Here is an 18,727-nt window from a genome sequence, read left to right as displayed (position 1 = left end):
CAGCATTAGAGCTGGGAAGGTATCAATCCTCTATGCTATTTGTCTACTTCCTTGTGAATAACCCCAAGCTATCACTTTTGTTCTCTACCTGGGCTTCTCCTACTCCAACTGGCTGGCCATGAGCTCATGATCCACTTACCCCATGGCAACTTCTACCTTCTTCTCCTCTCCCTCATCTTCTCTGCATGAGACCCCAAGCTCAGGAACCTGGGCAGTCCACCCCCTCTGTTCTGCTGCTGGATGTAGGCATCTTTATTAACCAATTAGGGATAACTTGGGGGAGGGGGTGGGGGTGCAGGGGCAAGATTTACACAACAACAGATGGCATGCATGAGGATTTCCTCATCTTGGAGCAAGCATCTTAGGGTATAGAATTTAGCATTTGAATACATAGCAGCACCAGACCAATCCATTACAGTCAAGGTGCTTGCCTTTGAGCTGACCACCTGAATTGGATGTCCGGAACCCACATGGTGGAGGTGGACGGAGAGAGTAAATTTCTCCATGTCTTCTGGCATGTGACATTCTTCTGACATTCACATGTGTGCTGTGACACACACAGGCACACGCACTAATAAATGGAAGAAGTTAAATCTCCATCAACAATGAGCTTTCGTAGTCCCACAATAGCTTAGCATTTATTAGTTGAATGTTACAATGGGACTTTTTATTGTAAAACACAGGGACAGGAAGCAGGCAAATCTTCCTTTGTCCTGAGCTCAGCACTCGGGGCCCTTCAGTGAAATGAAACTTGCTCTGTAAACGTGAGCCTCTTCTTTCACAGGGGTGCCTTAGAGCCTGTCCTGGGATCGAATGTTCATGAATTATCAGAAAAACCGGAGTTTCTCCTTTTCAGAATATCCCCACATCGTCAGATCCCTGGTGATTCCTGCTTCTTTCTTCTTGTTCCCCCTCCTGAGCCTGGTTGGTAAACACAATCCATCCCTCTCTTACTCAGAAGCCTGCTCCAGGCAAAAAACAACAACAACAAAAAAATCTACAAGATCTCTTTGGGCTGAAAAAAAATCCAAACACGGCTAAGAAAACAGATTAATAATTCAAAAAGTTATCTGCCACAGGTAGAAAAAAAAATCAAACCATTAATTTCCCTCTCTGCTTTTTCTTGCAGCACTGAATCTACAGGGCTTAGGTTGTGTGGTAATTGGGCCGACTCTGAGAGCTGCCTTCCATTTTTTTAATTGGGTCGTTAGTGCTTCTCCAACCATCTTATCTCATGGGTTTCCACCCTACTTTTTAATAGTTGGGATGGATTTTTTTTCTCCCCCTCTTAGATCTTAATTTTGCAAATAAGGATCGAGAAGTGGCGTTAAGATCAGCCTCATTATCGCATCGCAGTTTGGTTTGGCAGAGTACTCCTCTCTTCATCTCTATTAGCAGAGCCTCTGATTTTTAAGCTCATTTGCATAATTCCTAGCATCCAGGATTTATTCAGGGGGCCTTTTGAAGAAGGCAAAAAGGTCTCCTTTATACCAAAGTGCTCTTCATTAGGAGGTGCCTTGAAACAGCAGCAGACAATGCAGGGTCTGCTTAGCCACCTCCTGACTAGCTGGCCAACTTTCTAGCCTTAGTTTCCCTATATGTAAAGATGAGGGAGGGGGCTGCTGCCAGATGCCAAGATGAAACCATCCAGGAGAAAACTCAGCCTGTATGTATGTTTGGATGCTGTAATCATGTCTCTGTTAGGTAAGAATGACTGACATGTAGAATATTGGAGTGAGCATGGATCAAAAAAGAGCCCGAGGAGTTTGCAGACAGTCATCTGAGAACCTGGACCAGACCAACAAACCCACATCAGCAGTACTCCAAGGCCTGGCTCACAGCCCTGTCCTGCCATTCACCCCATTCCCTGGGGGCTACCCGCCCTCCTGGCTTCTAACTCCGCAGCTTAATTTTACCTATTTTTAACTTTCTATAAATGGAGTCAGACAGGATGCCCTATATTTGTCTAATTTCTTTTGCTTAATATTTTAGCATAAGTTGCTCTCTATTTTAATAGTGAGAATTCCTTTTCCTTTACTACACTGTACATATCCATTTGGCAGAGATGCTACAATTTGTTTTTCTTGTCCACTTTGGTGGACGTTTGTATTTTTTCTGGCTTCCCACTATGAGGAAGAGCAGAGGCATATAATCCACTCTAAGCCATGCTCTTTGGAGATTGTGGTGGTTTGAATGGGTATGGCCCCCATAGACTCATGTGTTTGAATGCTTGGCCCATTGAGAATGGCACTATTAGGAGGTGTGGCCTTTTTGGAGTAGGTGTGGCTTTGTTGGAGGAAGTATGTCACTGTGGGGATGGGCTTTGAGGTCTCCTAGGCTCAAGCTCCTCCCAGTGTGGAGTCCAATCTCCTCCTTGCTGCCTATGGATCAAGGCATAGAACTCTCAGCTTCTCCACCAGTACCATGTCTGCCTGGACACCGCCATGCTTCCCACCATGATGATAATGGATTAAACCTCTGAAACTGTAAGCCAGCCCAAGTTAAACATTTTCCCATATAAGAACTGCATTGGTCATGTTTCTTCACAGCAATGAGATGAAACTAAGAGATTTACAGATGTGCACATTCATAGGGGTGTGTTCTGCATTCCATTGCTGGTCAGTCAGAAGAGCTAGAGTAAGCACCATCACGGGGTGCTCCCACGTGGCTGTAACAAGTTACCTTCTTGTCAGCCATGAACATGAACCTCAATTATTTAACATTCTGACTCCTGCTCATAATGTACAGTCATATCACCTCATATTTGCCCAATGAAGACCTGACACTGCATTGCTTCAGCTCTTTACCTTGAAGTAGTTTCAGACTTATAGACAAGTGTTAAGCCCAGTACAAGCTTGAAAAATCTCATCCATATTCACCAATTATTTTACATTTGATTTATACATACACCTGTTGCTTTCTTAAAACATGTGCATTTCAGATATCATATCCCATTTACCATGAAAACAAGCATGGCAGAATAACCAAAATCATAAAATCCAACATTTGTGAAACACGGTTACATAATCTATGATCATTCTTTCAAAATCCCAGATATTCCTATAATGTCTCTGAGTATTATTTTTCCAGGCTCAGGATTCAGTCCAAGACTCAGTCCTTGCTGGCTCACACTTAGCCTCCACTGTAGCCTTTGGTTTGGAATGTTACCTTTACAATGTTTTTCTGTCTTTCAAGATAGTAACATGTTTTGCTGAAGGTTAGAATGTGTGGCTGGCTTTAGTAGAAAATGCCTGTGATAGCAGCACTCAGTAGGCAGAGGCAGGAGGATTGTGAATCACAGATCAGCCAAGCCTCATAGTGAGTTTCAGACTGGCCAGAGCTTAACAGGGTGATCCAAACAAACAAGAAGCAACACAAAGTCTGTACATTTATGTCTTCTGGTGACATATATCATCATGGTTTTGCTGGAATATTGCCTGGATGCCATTGCAGGCTTCTCCTGGAATCCTTCAGAAAGTCCAGGTGTCAGGAAAGCACAGGGCCATGGTGTTGCCGGGTTTGCTGCCCAGCCACAAGATTACCCTGACTCTGAGCAGCAATAGTATACCTGAGATGAGGCTCAGTGATAGTCCAGTATTTATGGTGCTTCAGAAACCTTGAACCAGACCAATGGCTCATTGTAATACATATTTGCATGTAAAGCTGTTTGGGCAAAATAATATACTGTGTGACACCCAGCAGTTCGCGATGACATTTTAATAAATGAATGTGCAATAGAGAGATGGGAAAGATGGCAGAACGGAGCGGCACACATGAAGTGGGGAGAAAGAGAACTAGAGGTGCAGTGACAGTGACAGGTAAGGGAGCACAGATGCAGCAAAGGTGTGTCATGCAGGGCTGGCAAGGTTGTGTACAGCAGCTTGGCGCCTGGGCAGGTTCCACCCCTGAGCTCACACCCAACTGAAGCAAGATCACCCTGGCTCTGAATGACAAGACACTGGAGATGATCGATTCATTTTCTGGTTTAAGCATTCTCAGCAGACTTCGGTGGTCCGTGCTGTGGCTGGTGGTTATGCTGATGTCTGTGGTCCATGCTGCCTCTGGAGACTGTTCAGGTCTGTGTTCCATGCTACCACTGTGGGGAGGTCTGTGTTCCATGCTGCCTACAAGTGCTGTGAGCAAGGATGCTTCTTTTGCAGTGGTATCGATGACCACAGACTCAGAATAGAGAATGAGAGACATTGACGGCTTCTGTGATACCCCACCCCACCCCCGAAAAGAAACAGTCCAGAGAGGAAGCTATTGAAGAGAGTCCTTAAAAATTATGATTAAAATGCTGAAGGGTAGCTCTTTGCAGTTCATGTCTTCTGGTGGGCGTGGGGTGGAGAAGAACTCAGTTTTCTTTAAGGGACTGGCCATGTTAAGGGGTTGACCATTCTCCAGTGAGTCTATGAACAACACAAATTGGACTTTGTACATTTTTGTCTTTTCGGGGGAGGGGTGCAAAGGATGGAGGGTGGACCTGGGAGGAAAAGGAAGTGTGACTGGTGTGCATTATGTAAGATTCCCAAATAATTAATAAATATATTAGTTGGTGGGCTATTTCACTGTTGACGTTGACTCTGATACTTGATTTGGTGTGTACCATGTTGCTTGATTAGAAAATGACATTTTCTACTTGTAATTGATGATTAATTTTAGGAGATAGATTCCAAAGCAGTGTGGAGCTTCCTCTCTGGATCAGATATCCCATCCAACCTCCACCCGCTCATTCTAGTATCCAGTGGTCACTCTTGCCCGAGTTTCTTATTATCTTTTGGGAATGGTGATTTTCTAAAACTGTGAGCCCTTCATCAACTGGCTGGCATTCTATAGGACATTTCTGTGTCTCTAGAAGTTAAGTAGTCACCACAATGGACAAATAAGGTTGCTAAAATAACCAGAGATATCAACACTGCAGTATGCTGGAGAGTGGGCCTAACATCCCAAAGAATCAGCGTTTCAGACTGAAAGGAGAATTGAGAGGATCATGAGAGGCAGGTAGGGAGAAAGCTGGGGAGGCTGGGGTCGGCAGAGCTGGGTAAGCAGGGGGTAGGCAGGATGAGTGGCTGTGCAAGAGTCATAGGCCCCCATTAAGATCAAATCTTCATTCATGAGGTTTCTCGGTCTGGGAGGATTTTTCCCTAGTTAGGCAGTAACTCCCAAACATTGCTACCCTAAACGTAAGGTAGCTGCTTCATGCCTGTGCAGATCAGGAATGAGGCCAGGCTCAGCAGGGCAGTCCTCCTACTTCTCGTGGCACTGGCTGACACCTGTCACTCATCCATCTTCCTGTTGGCTGAGACAGGGATCTGAAGTCCAGGAAAAAAATGTGGATTTCCAAGAAATTGGAACTATTTTTTTTCTCTTTCTCTCCCTATGATGCCTCACTACGAAACAGTTTAGCCACACTCTTGTTGAAGTTATGTCTGGTTCTCTCTCCCAACCCCAGGATCCCAGAAATAAGACTCAGACTCAAAATACATTTACAAATACCTTGGCCAGATAGCTAGGCTCTTCCCTGAGTAGATCGCAACTAAAATAACCCATTTATTTTACCCTACATTCTGCCATGTGGCTGGTTACCTGTGCTAGGTACCATGTGTCTGTCTCCTTAATCTTCCAGGGTGAATCTTCCACCTGGCTCTATCCCAGAATTCTCTATCCTCTCAGATGTTCCACCTCCCATTTCCTGCCTAGCCCATAGACCATAGGCTTTTTAATTGATATGTGGTGCATCCATACAACACACAAGATATTCTCTCTACACACATCTTTAGAGCATGGCAAATGCTTCTTAAAAGAAAAGTAGTGACTCCAGGAATCACAGGGGTTTGTTCCACGCCGTGCCGTTTCCACTGACTCCATCTGATGTTTAAGGTCAACTGGATTTTGCTGGAAGGAGGTAGGAATTTACCCTCTTGATAGGGAAAGCAGCTTTGCTACAGCCATCTTAGGAGACTATCAGGTCACTTCCCACAGAAAGTCTTCTCTAGCTTCTCCAGGACCCTTTCCTAGCAATGTATATAATTATTGATTACTCCTTAAAATTTTTAGTTAGTGTACAAAATAATTGGTTTTATTACAGTAGTTTATGCATATATAACTATATTTATTAATATTAGTTCATTTTATATGGTGCTTTTTGTTAGAGTTATTTCCAAGTATCAATATTTTAGTTTCCCTGGTCATCAAAATAAGTACAGATTTATTAAAGTGAAGTAATTAGGTAGTAGGCAGTTCTGGTAACAGATTGACATTCATTGAGCATGTGGAAAGCCTATGAATGATAATTTACACAATTCTTCTAGTTCTATGTTTCTTAAATATATAACTATCTCATTTTTTAGGTAAAGAAAACCAGAGCCCAAAAAAGAAATATGAACCGCTTAAAACTGCCTGAGTTATAAACAGGACCTCTTAATATTAGCAGAACACTAGGCATTTCCAAACTCCCTATACCTACAACGGCCATTTATGTTGCTTTCCTTCCCTAGTTACTGGGAACTGGGTAGCAGCAAACAGGGGCATGCATGTGAGTGCCCCTGCAGTCTGCTGACTTAGACTCCTTTGCATACTTGGCAAGAGTCAGGCAGCTGAGTCAGACAGTTGATTATTATTGATTATTTGAGAAGCCTCCACATTGGTTTCAATAATGGTTACACAAGTTTACATTCCTACCAGCAGTGAATAAAGGTTCCGTTAACCCCACATCCGTGCTAGCTTACATGTGCCTCAACAGATGAATGGATAAAGAAAATACAGTGTGTGTACACAATGGAAACACAAATAAAGGCATTCTTCTAGACAATGAATGGAGCTGGAAATCACTACCTTATGTGATGAAAGCCAGACTCAGGAGACAAACATTTCTCTCTTGTGTAGAAGTTATATTTTAAATCATCATTCTTGGGAGCACATGCGTGCGCGCGCGCGCGCGCGCACACACACACACATGCGCACACACACACACATGTTTACATACATAGGTGGGAGTCATGAAGCTGCAAAGGGGAACTTGAATGGGGAAGAAAAGATCTTAAGAGAGAAGAGAGAATTAAGAAAAGGTAACAGAGTCATGCAATCCATGTGACATCAAAGCCGAAGGGGAAGAGGAGAGGGGCAGAGGACACAGGGAGAGCAGTGGGGGGAGGAGGGGATGGAAACAAGGAACAGCATGGGCACACTCTTTGTTTGCTAACTCAAAATACTGTAAAAGAGGATAGAAGATGGACATTTATTAAGCATACATTATGTGCAAGGCCCTATGCTTGGTGCTGGATCCAGAAATGTAGAAATCTCTTTTTTGCCTTCCCTCTAATGCAAAGGGATGGGTGTCAACCAACAATGTCAGTGTGATACTGAAGGGCACAGTGTATTAAATCCTAGAGCAGAGGACTGAGAAGCCGGGCAAGGGCCAGCAACCTTACTAGAGAAATGGGGGGGGGGGGGGGGGGAGAGCCATTGGGAGGATAAATAATAGCTCTGAAGGAGGAGGGATGATGGCTGCTAAGCTGGAGAGGTGGGTTGCAAAAGTAAAGGCAGGAAATCTGCACTGGGCTCCCCTTGTGTGTTTCCACACCTCCCCATGCTCCTCCCACAGTCACATTCTTATAAAAAGAAACAAACCGTCAAGTCACATGCCTGGCATTGCACAGCGTAGGTAATTGGTTTTAAAAGGGTATTTTCAACACTGACTCTGACCAGAGCAACTGAGAAAGTGCATGCTGGCGCCACCTACTGGTAGTAAAAGAGTGACTAGCAGCTAGTGATGTAGATAACAGCTGTGAATTCCCAAGGACTTATATGTAGAATTGTGGGATGGATCACAGCATCTGGGGAGGCCATCTTGGTACTGGGATTCCGCCTAGACTAGTCTGCACAGGGGAGAGTATGGACTTCAGAAGCTAACAGCTTCTGGGTCAGGCAAAAACCACAGAGCTTCTGTGGCAGACCACATTTCAGGCTCCATACATCCGGGCACCTTCCCTGCCAGAGGAGAGGTGTCCGCCCCACCCAGGAGGGCTTCACCACAACATCTGGGGGAGCCATCTTGGGTTCCTGAATTCTGCGGAGACTGATCTGCGCATGTGAGAGTGTGGACTGCAGAGGCTAACAGCTTCTGAGACAGGCAGAAGCCACAGACCTTCTGGGGCAGACCGAGTTTCAGGCTCCAGACACCCGGGCTCCTTCCCTGCCAGAGGAGAGGTGTCCGGCCCACCTGGGAGGGCTTTGCCACAGCATCTGGGGGAGAGATCTTGGTTCCTGGATCCCTCCGAGACTACTCTGCGCAGGTGAGAGTGTGGACTACAGAAGCTACACAGATTCTGGGACAAGCCTTGTTTCGGGGCCTTCATCTTCTGCCAGGAGGCAGGTCCAAATGCCAGATATCTGTCCACCTTCCCTGCAAGAGGAGAGCTTGCCTGCAGAGTGCTCTAACCATTGAAACTCAGGAGAGAGCTAGTCTTCCAGGTCTGATGATAGAGGCTAAGAGAATCACAAGAAGAACAAGCTCTAACCAGAGACAACTATAACAACTAACTCCAGAGATTACCAGATGGCTAAAGGCAAATATAAGAATCTTACTAACAGAAACCAAGACCACTCACCATCATCAGAACCCAGCACTCCTACCTCAGCCAGACCTGGACACCGCAACACACCAAAACAACTAGACCCAGATTTAAAAGCATATCTCATGATGATGGTAGAGGACATCAAGGAGGACTTTAATAACTCACTTAAAGAAATACAGTAGAACACTGCTAAAGAGTTGCAAATCCTTAAAGAAAAACAGGAAAACACAACCAAACAGGTGATGGAAATGAACAAAACCATACTAGACCTAAAAAGGGGAGTAGATACGATAAAGAAAACCCAAAGTGAGGCAACGCTGGAGATAGAAACCCTAGGAAAGAAATCTGGAACCATAGATGTGAGCATCAGCAACAGAATACAAGAGATGGAAGAGAGAATCTCAGGTGCAGAAGATTCCATAGAGAACATCGGCACAACAATCAAAGAAAATGGAAAATGCAAAAAGATCCTAACTCAAAACATCCAGGAAATCCAGGACACAATGAGAAGACCAAACCTACGGATAATAGGAGTAGATGAGAATGAAGATTTTCAACTTAAAGGGCCAGCAAATATCTTCAACAAAATTATAGAAGAAAACTTCCCAAACCTAAAGAAAGAGATGACCATGAACATACAAGAAGCCTACAGAACTCCAAATAGACTGGACCAAAAAAGAAATTCCTCCTGACACATAATAATCAGAACAACAAATGCACTAAATAAAGATAGAATATTAAAAGCAGTAACGGAAAAAGGTCAAGTAACATATAAAGGCAGGCCTATCAGAATTACATCAGACTTTTTACCAGAGACTATGAAAGCCAGAAGAGCCTGGACAGATGTTATACAGACAATAAGAGAACACAAATGCCAGCCCAGGCTACTATACCCAGCCAAACTTTCAATTACCATAGTTGGAGAAACCAAAGTATTCCATGACAAAACCAAATTCACACATTATCTTTCCACGAATCCAGCCCTTCAAAGGATAATAACAGAAAGAAAAAAAAACCAATACAAGGACAGAAACCACGCCGTAGAAGAAGCAAGAAAGTAATCCCTCAACAAACCAAAAAGAAGACAGCCACAAGAACAGAATGTCAACTCTGAAAACAAAAATAATAGGAAGCAACAATTACTTTTCCTTAATATCTCTTAATATCAATGCACTCAATTCCCCCATAAAAAGACATAGACTAACAGACTGGCTACACAAACAGGACCCAACATTCTGCTGCTTACAGGAAACCATCTCAGGGAAAAAGACAGACAGTACCTCAGAGTGAAAGGCTGTAAAACAATTTTCCAAGCAAATGGTCTGAAGAAACAAGCTGGAGTAGCCATTCTAATATCGAATAAAATCGACTTCCAACCCAAAGTTATCAAAAAAGACAAGGAGGGACACTTCATACTCATCAAAGGTATAATCCTCCAAGAGGATATACTCAATTCTGAATATCTATGCTCCAAATGCAAGGACAGCCACATTCATTAAAGACACTTTAGTAAAGCTCAAAGCACACATTGCACCTCACACAATAATAGTGGGAGACTTCAACACACCACTTTCACCAATGGACAGATCATGGAAACAGAAACTAAACAGGGACACAGTGAAACTCACAGAAGTTATGAAACAAATGGACTTAACAGATATGTACAGAACATTTTATCCTAAAACAAAAGGATATACCTTCTTCTCAGCACCTCATGGGACCTTCTCCAAAATTGACCATATAATTGGTCACAAAACAGGCCTCAACAGATACAAAAATATTGAAATTATCCCGTGCATCTTATCAGACCACCATGGACTAAGGCTGATCTTCAATAACAACAAAAATAATGGAAAGCCAACATTCACGTGGAAAATGAACAACACTCTTCACAATGATACCTTGGTCAAGGAAGGAATAAAGAAAGAAATTAAGGACTTTTTAGAGTTTAATGAAAATGAAGCCACAACATACCCAAACTTATGGGACACAATGAAAGCATTTCTAAGAGGGAAACTCATAGCTCTGAGTGCCTCCAAAAAGAAACTAGAGAGAGCACACACTAGCAGCTTGACAACACACCTTAAAGCTCTAGAAAAAAGGAAGCAAATTCACCCAAGAGGAGTAGACAGCAGGAAATAATCAAACTCAGGGGTAAAATCAACCCAGTAGAAACAAGAACTATTCAAAGAATCAACCAAAGGAGAAGCTGGTTCTTTGAGAAAATCAGCAAGATAGATAAACCCTTAGCCAGACTCACTAGAGGGCACAGGGACAGCATCCTAATTAACAAAATCAGAAATGAAAAGGGAGACATAACAACAGATCCTAAAGAAATTCAAGACACCATCAGATCCTTCTACAAAAGGCTATACTCAACAAAACTGGAAAACCTGGACGAAATGGACAAATTTCTAGACAGATACCAGGTAACAAAGTTAAATCAGGATCAAGTTAACGATCTTAACAGTCCCATATCCCCTAAAGGAATAGAAGCAGTCATTAATAGTCTCCTAGCCAAAAAAAAGCCCAGGACCAGATGGATTTAGTGCAGAGTTCTATCAGACCTTCAAAGAAGATCTAATTCCAGTTCTGCACAAACTATTCCACAAAATAGAAGTAGAAGGTACTCTACCCAACTCATTCTATGAAGCCACAATTACTCTGATACCTAAACCACAGAAAGACCCAACAAATATAGAGAACTTTAGACCAATTTCCCTTATGAATATTGATGCAAAAATACTCAATAAAATTCTCACTAAGCGAATCCAAGAACACATCAAAACAATCATCCATCCTGACCAAGTAGGTTTCATTCCAGGGATGCAGGGATGGCTTAATATATGGAAATTGATCAATGTAATCCATTATATAAACAAACTCAAAGACAAACACCTCATGATCATCTCGTTAGATTCAGAGAAAGCATTTGACAAAATCCAACATCCATTCATGATAAAAGTCTTAGAAAGATCAGGAATTCAAGGCCCATACCTAAACATGATAAAAGCAATCTACAGCAAACCAGTAGCCAACATCAAAGTAAATGGTGAGAAGCTGGAAGCAATCCCACTAAAATCAGGGACTAGACAAGGCTGCCCACTTTCTCCCTACCTATTCAACATTGTACTTGAAGTCCTAGCCAGAGCAATTCGACAACAAAAGGAGATCAAGGAGATACAAATTGGAAAAGAAGAAGTCAAAATATCACTTTTTGCAAATGATATGATAGTATATATAAGTGACCCTAAAAATTCCACCAGAGAACTCCTAAACCTGATAAACAGCTTCGATGAAGTAGCTGGATATAAAATTAACTCAAACAAATAAATGGCCTTTCTCTACACAAAGGATAAACAGGCTGAGAGAGAAATTAGGCAAACAACACCCTTCTCAATAGTTACAAAAAATATAAAATACCTCGGAGTGACTCTAACTAAGGAAGTGAAAGATCTGTATGATAAAAACTTCAAGTCTCTGAAGAAAGAAATAAAGATCTCAGAAGATGGAAAGATCTCCCATGCTCATGGATTGGCAGGATCAATATAGTAAAAATGGTTATCTTGCCAGAAGCAATCTACAGGTTCAATGCCATCCCCATCAAAATTCCAACGCAATTCTTCAATGAATTAGAAAGGGCAATCTGCAAATTCATCTGGAATAACAAAAAACCGAGGATAGCAAAAACTCTTCTCAAGGATAAAAGCACCTCTGGTGGAATCACCATGCCTGACCTAAAGCTGTACTACAGAGCAATTGTGATAAAAAAAAAAAAAACTGCATGGTACTGATATAGCGACAGACAAGTAGACCAATGGAATAGAATTGAAGACCCAGAGATGAACCCACACACCTATGGTCATTTGATCTTTGACAAGGGAGCTAAAACCATCCAGTGGAAAAAAGACAGCATTTTCAACAAATGGTGCTGGCACAACTGGTGGTTATCATGTAGAAGAATGCGAATTGATCCATTCCTATCTCCTTGTACTAAGGTGAAATCTAAGTGGATCAAGGAACTCCACATAAAACCAGAGACACTGAAACTTATAGAGGAGAAAGTGGGGAAAAGCCTTGAAGATATGGGCACAGGGGAAAATTTCTTGAATAGAACAGCAGTGGCTTGTGCAGTAAGATCAAGAATCGACAAATGGGACCTCATAAAATTGCAAAGCTTCCGTAAGGCAAAAGACACTGTCAATAAGACAAAAAGGCCACCAACAGATTGGGAAAGGATCTTTACCTATCCTAAATCAGATAGGGAACTAATATCCAATATATATAAAGAACTCAAGAAGGTGGACTCCAGAAAATCAGATAACCCCATTAAAAAATGGGGCTCAGAGCTAAACAAAGAATTCTCACCTGAGGAATACCGAATGGCTGAGAAGCAACTGAAAAAATGTTCAGCATCCTTAATCATAGATAGAACACTCCTCCATTGTTGGTGGAATTGCAAGCTTGTACAACCACTCTGGAAATCAGTCTGGTGGTTCCTCAGAAAATTGGGTATAGTACTATGGGAGGATCCCGCAATACCTCTCATGGGCATATAGCCAAAAGATGTTCCAACCAGTAAGAAGGACATATGCTCAACTATGTTCATAGCAGCCTTATTTGTAATAGCCAGAAGCTGGAAAGAACCCAGATGCCTCTCAACAGAGGAATGGATACAGAAAATGTGGTACATTTACACAATGGAGTAATACTCAGCTATTAAAAACAATGAATTTATGAAATTCCTAGGCAAATGGTTGGACCTGGAGGGCATCATCCTGAGTGAGGTAACCCAATCACAAAAGAACTCACATGATATGTACTCACTAATAAGTGGATATTAGCCCAGAAACTTAGCATACCCAAGGTACAAGATACAATTTACAAAACACATGAAACTCAAGAAGAACGAAGTCGAAAGTGTGGACACCTTTCTCCTTCTTAGAATTGGGAACAAAATACCCATGGAAGGAGTTACAGAGACAAAGATTGGAGCTGAGACGAAAGGATGGACCATCTAGAGACTACCATACCAGGGGATCCATCCTATAATCAGCCCCCAAACACTGACACCATTGCACACACTAGCAAGATTTTGCTGAAAGGACCCTGATATAGCTGTCTCTTGCGAAGCTATGCCGGGGCCTAGCAAACACATAAGTGGATGCTCACAGTCAGCTGTTGGATGGATCACAGGGCCCCCAATGGAGGAGCTAGAGAAAGTATCCAAGGAGCTAAAGGGATCTGCAACCCTATAGGTAGAACAACAATATGAACTAACCAGTACCCCTGGAGCTCGTGTCTCTAGCTGCATATGTATCAGAAGATGACCTAGTCAGCCATCAGTGGAAAGAGATGCCCATTGGTCTTACAAACTTTTTATGCCTCAGTACAGGGGAATGCCAGGGCCAAGAAGTGGGATTCGCGTCGGATTTGGGGGACTTATGGGGCAGCATTGGAAATGTAAATGAAGAAAATACCTAATTAATTAAAAAAATAGTATAATTAAACAAACAAAGAAAGAAAAAAGAATTGTGGGATGAATTTAGGGCAGGATTGCGGAGCACAGAGAATGAAACAGAAGGGTCATCATGTGTGTTGGTAAAGAAGAAAGGAGGGCAGTCAGAAACAACTCAAACATTCACTCTGAAAGACTCCCTGGTGGGATGTTTTAATGCAGCTATGAGGGGGCCACAGAGGTCAGCTCTTAAGGACATGAGGGGTTGGCGCCTGGGTCTCTCATTTACTTACCCATGGCTTCACTGCCATCTCACATTCCCACAGTAAAGTAAGGGGAGAAGAGCGCAGCCTCCCTCATTAGCTGCATGTGATAAGCTGCACAGGGATCGTGCTCCGTGAAATCTTGTCTCAGAGAAACAAGTGCTGGCTCTCGAGTCTCGTTACTTTTCTGTAACAATGCACCCTGACCAAGAGCAGTTGAGAAAGGTAGAGTTTATTCTGGCTTACACTTCCAGAGGGCTTCAAGTTGGGAAGGCATGCAAGGGAGGCAGGAGCAGGAAGCTGGCTGATCACATCTTTATTCACAACAGGAAGCAAAAAAAGAGGACAGGAAGTGGATGAGGCTAAAGCCCTCAGGCCTGCCCCCAGTGATGTACATCCTCTTGCTAAGTAGCAGTTCTCAACCTGTGGGTCATGGCCCCTTTGAGGAGGTGGGATGATCCTTTCACAGGGGTTATCTAAGGCCCTTGGAAAGAAAGATATTTACATTATTATTCATAACAGTAGCAAAATTACAACCATAAGGTAGCAACAAAAATAATTTTATGGTTGGTGTGCACCCAAACATGAGGAATTGTACTAAAGGGTGGCACCATTAGGAAGGTGGAGAATCACTGCTCTAAAGATTCCACAACCTCTCCAAACAGCAGCACCCACTGGGTATCAATTGTACAAATATTGAGCCTGAAGGAACACTATCATTCAAACCACCACACTTTCATTTATCCATTCACTTTCTGCTTGGCATCTTCCACAGTCCAGGAATCTTTAGGTTCCAGGAATACAGACTGAAAAATCAGATAGTCACAATTAATATGCTTATGGAGATTACACTATTACTATATATTATCAAAGACTGATATAAAACTTAATGATTGGGAATTCTGGTGTGTATGAAGGGAACCAAAAATGCTAGGAGAGAAAGGGCAGCTGTGTTTGTTTGTTTGTTTGTTTGTTTGTTTTGTTTTTATTATGTTGTTGAGACAGTGTCCTAATATGTAGCCTAGTATAGCCTAGAACTCATAATCCTCCTGCCTCTGTGTCCTGAGTGCTGGGATTGCAGATAGGTGCCACCAATTCCAGCATAAAGAGTAGCTTTTAGTGCATCTTTAGATAGGGGATTGTTCTCACAGAAGCATGATTTATCTACACTCTCACCCCAGAAGACACTTGGCAATGTCAAGAGATAATTGTGTTGGCCAACTTTGGAAAGAAGGGCTATAGGCATCTGGGATTTTATGAAACATCCCCAAATGCACAAGAACAGCCCCCCTCACAGCAAAGGATAGCCCACTACTCAGTCCACAGCGCTAGAGACCTCTGAGATAGAAACCTGAGAGAACGCCTTGCTAAGGAGTCTATGTGAGCAGAGAGCTCAGACTCGAGAAGCAACATGAGACAGGTTGTCTCAAAAGCATTTCAGCCACAGGGAAGAATAGTTGCAAAGCTTAGAGGAGGGGGAGTGACTTCCCCATGTGCAAGGATTAGAAAGAGGCTGTGTGGCTAGGAAGTAAGGGAGGAGAGTCAATATGAGGAGGAACTAGAGAAATGAACAGCCAGGTCAGCTTTCATGTCCTGAGCCTCGGGAAGAGGTGGTTGTGTTTCCTAAGCATCACACGAAGCCACCAAACATGCTGAAACCAGGGGACACCCACTCAGGTCCACACACTGTGTTTTAGAAAGCTCATGCTGGCTGCTGTGCACATGAAGAGGGACAGAGCAGCCTCAGCCAGCCAAAGCAGGAACCCGGGAAGGGGAGGCAATGAGACAGGAACAGATTAAAGAGAGTTTGGACAGGGGGCAGAAAGCACAGAAAGCAGGCACAAGATAGGAAATCAAGAAAAGTCACTGAGCCAGGATCTCCTGGGTTGGGGAGATATCAGAACAGTTGGAGAGGCTGGTTTGGGCGAAGAGCGTGCATCTGAAGCTGCTGCGAGGTTGGGGCTGGGCAAGTGGCTTTATTACCACTTTATGGTACAGGCTAGCTCCTTCCTGCTGAGGAAGAATCCCTGCCTATCACCCAGTGTGCCCGTGACTGAAGTCTCAGGCAGGCATTTCCTTGGAGTTGCCAAGACCAGCACTGTGATATTTTTAAAAGTGTCACATCCTCCATCCCCGTTTTGATTTGAGTTGCATGTTTAATTAAATTTCCACTTGCAGCCTCAGTAAAAGGAGGGGAGGATGCTCTGAGGAATTGATCCCTTCCTGCAAAGCAAGAATTTCAGTGGCTGCCCTGGTCTGTCGAGTCCTTTGTCCCAGCCTTCTTCTTTTTCTCTTGCCTCTCCCCTCTACTCCTGTTCATCCTCCACTGTCCACAGCTCTTCTTTCCCTTCCTCTTCCTCTTCTTTCCCTTTCCTCCTTCCCCTTCCTCTTGCGCTTTCCCCTTTCTTTTCCTGCTCCTTCTCTCTTCCTATTCCTCCTCCTCTCCCCCCTTCCTCCTTCTTCTTCCCCTTCCTCCCCTTTCTTTCTTCCCCTTCCTCCCCTTCCTCCTCCCTCTTCCTCCTTCTCTTTCCTTTTCCTCCTTCTCCTTTTCCCTCTTTCTCCCCCACCTTCCTCCTCTCAGATAACTCTAGCTTGTGTCAAGTTGATATGAAACTAGCCAGCAATTATGGTTAGGTGCAGACACCCACATCCTCAGCTTGGTCTGACTTAGGCTCATTATGTGTCTTTTTGCAGAGACTTTGTTCTTTCTTCAGCAATGGAGTATGATGGTAGCCTCATCATGGGAGTCCCTCATGAACACCGGATGAGATCAGAAGCCAGAGGTGTGGAAAGTGCAGTACAGTTTTCCCTGTGAAGTTGTCCCTTCCAGCCCTTCTGTTCTCCCTGCCCTGTCCTTGTGCATGGCTCTGTTACTGCAGCACCCCCACTCCCACACTATTGAATTCCTGGTACTCTCAGATTCTGTTCTCATCCATACCTCCCTCCACCTCCCTCTAACACCACCTCAGTGACATTACATGAATATACACAGATGTGTATATACAACTTCTCTGATGCCGACTCCTTCTATCCTGAGCCTCAGTCCCACACTTGTGCACCCAGAGCCCCCAGTTCACTCCCACCTTTCCTGACTGAAGAAGTCCCATTTGCACCAACCTCACAGCCTTCCTGGTATTCCCAGAGCATTCCAGGAAGTTCCTGCTCCAGGGCCTCTGCACATGCCACATGCCTCCTCCCCTCTCTGTCAGATCTGTGTCCCATGTCTACTGTTCCAGGGGACTTTTTTCAGTCATCACGGCAGAGATTGTCACTGCCCCTCCCAGCCTCCTCACTCTGTCTTTCAATGTTTTAGTTCCACGTTCATTTGCACATTATTTATGATTTTAAATTAAAATTTTATATCATATCTCCCTATTAAACTCTCTTTTAAAATTTTATGTGTATAGGTGTTTTGCCTACATGTCTGTCTGGGTACTATGTTCATGCCTGGTGCCCAGAGAAGCCAGAAGGTGATAGATCTCTAGAAGTGAAGTTCCAGATGTTTTATAAGCCATTATGTGGGTGCTGATAATCTTACTTGGGTCCTTTGGAAGAGCAGCCAGTACTCCTAAGCACTGAGACATCTCTCTAGTTCCACCTGTTATCCTCCTTACCCTTTCCTTATTCCTGACACGCCCTCTGCCAGTTACATGTCTTTTTTATTTTTATTTGTTCCTTAATGCAGAGTTAGGGTTGCTTGCACACATGGGCTGAGGGTTACTTCCTTGAGCAAGGGCAAATCCAGTGGCTATAGCAATAAGGAACATAACTCCCCTGCCTCAGCTGCCTGTAGCTCCTCAGGGAGGGGTGGGGCTCACAAGACTCCACACTTAGTGAGGGAACATTAATGGGACTTGCTTTGTGTAGATCTTGTGCAGGTAGCCACTGCTATTGTAAGTTCATGGGTATAGTAGCCATATCATGCCTAGAAGTTTCTCACATCCACACACATCTGCCACACAAACACATACATTCACACATACCATAAATTCACAGACACATAGCATGTACACACACATACTCACACAAATACACACACATACACCCATCACACACATACACTTATGTACATACATACATATACATACACACATGCACACACTCCATATATATACATATCTCCATATATATACATGTGTGTACATGCACATGCAGTCACATGCATGCCCATACATCTACATCACATACATGCACACAAATGTACACATTTGTACATATACAAATAAGCACAAACACAAATATATGCAAAAGCATACATGTACAAACATCCACATCACATACATACAATGTACACATATGCACATACTCATACATATCTGTATACATAATAAGACACCGTACATAGTCATGCAACTACATGCATGTACTCATAATACACATGTACATATGCACACATATACACATATTATACACATACACACATCATACGC

General features: G+C 43.2%; 1 long non-coding RNA gene across 1 annotated transcript in view; it reads left to right on the top strand.

The window, feature by feature from the left end:
* Gm34762 overlaps positions 1-17,622 on the top strand; it is a 39,819-nt gene extending 22,197 nt beyond the window's left edge. The window contains exon 3 of the long non-coding RNA XR_378445.1: positions 16,992-17,622. This is a non-coding gene — a long non-coding RNA (predicted gene, 34762). The remainder of the gene's footprint in view (positions 1-16,991) is intronic.
* The last annotated feature ends 1,105 nt before the right edge of the window (positions 17,623-18,727 follow it).

Source organism: Mus musculus, chromosome 7 (genome assembly GCF_000001635.26).
Source record: "Mus musculus strain C57BL/6J chromosome 7, GRCm38.p6 C57BL/6J".
NCBI classification, from domain to species: Eukaryota; Metazoa; Chordata; class Mammalia; order Rodentia; family Muridae; genus Mus; species Mus musculus.
The sequence above is the reverse complement of the archived record's forward strand: the minus strand, read 5'-3'. Positions and strand labels throughout refer to the sequence as shown.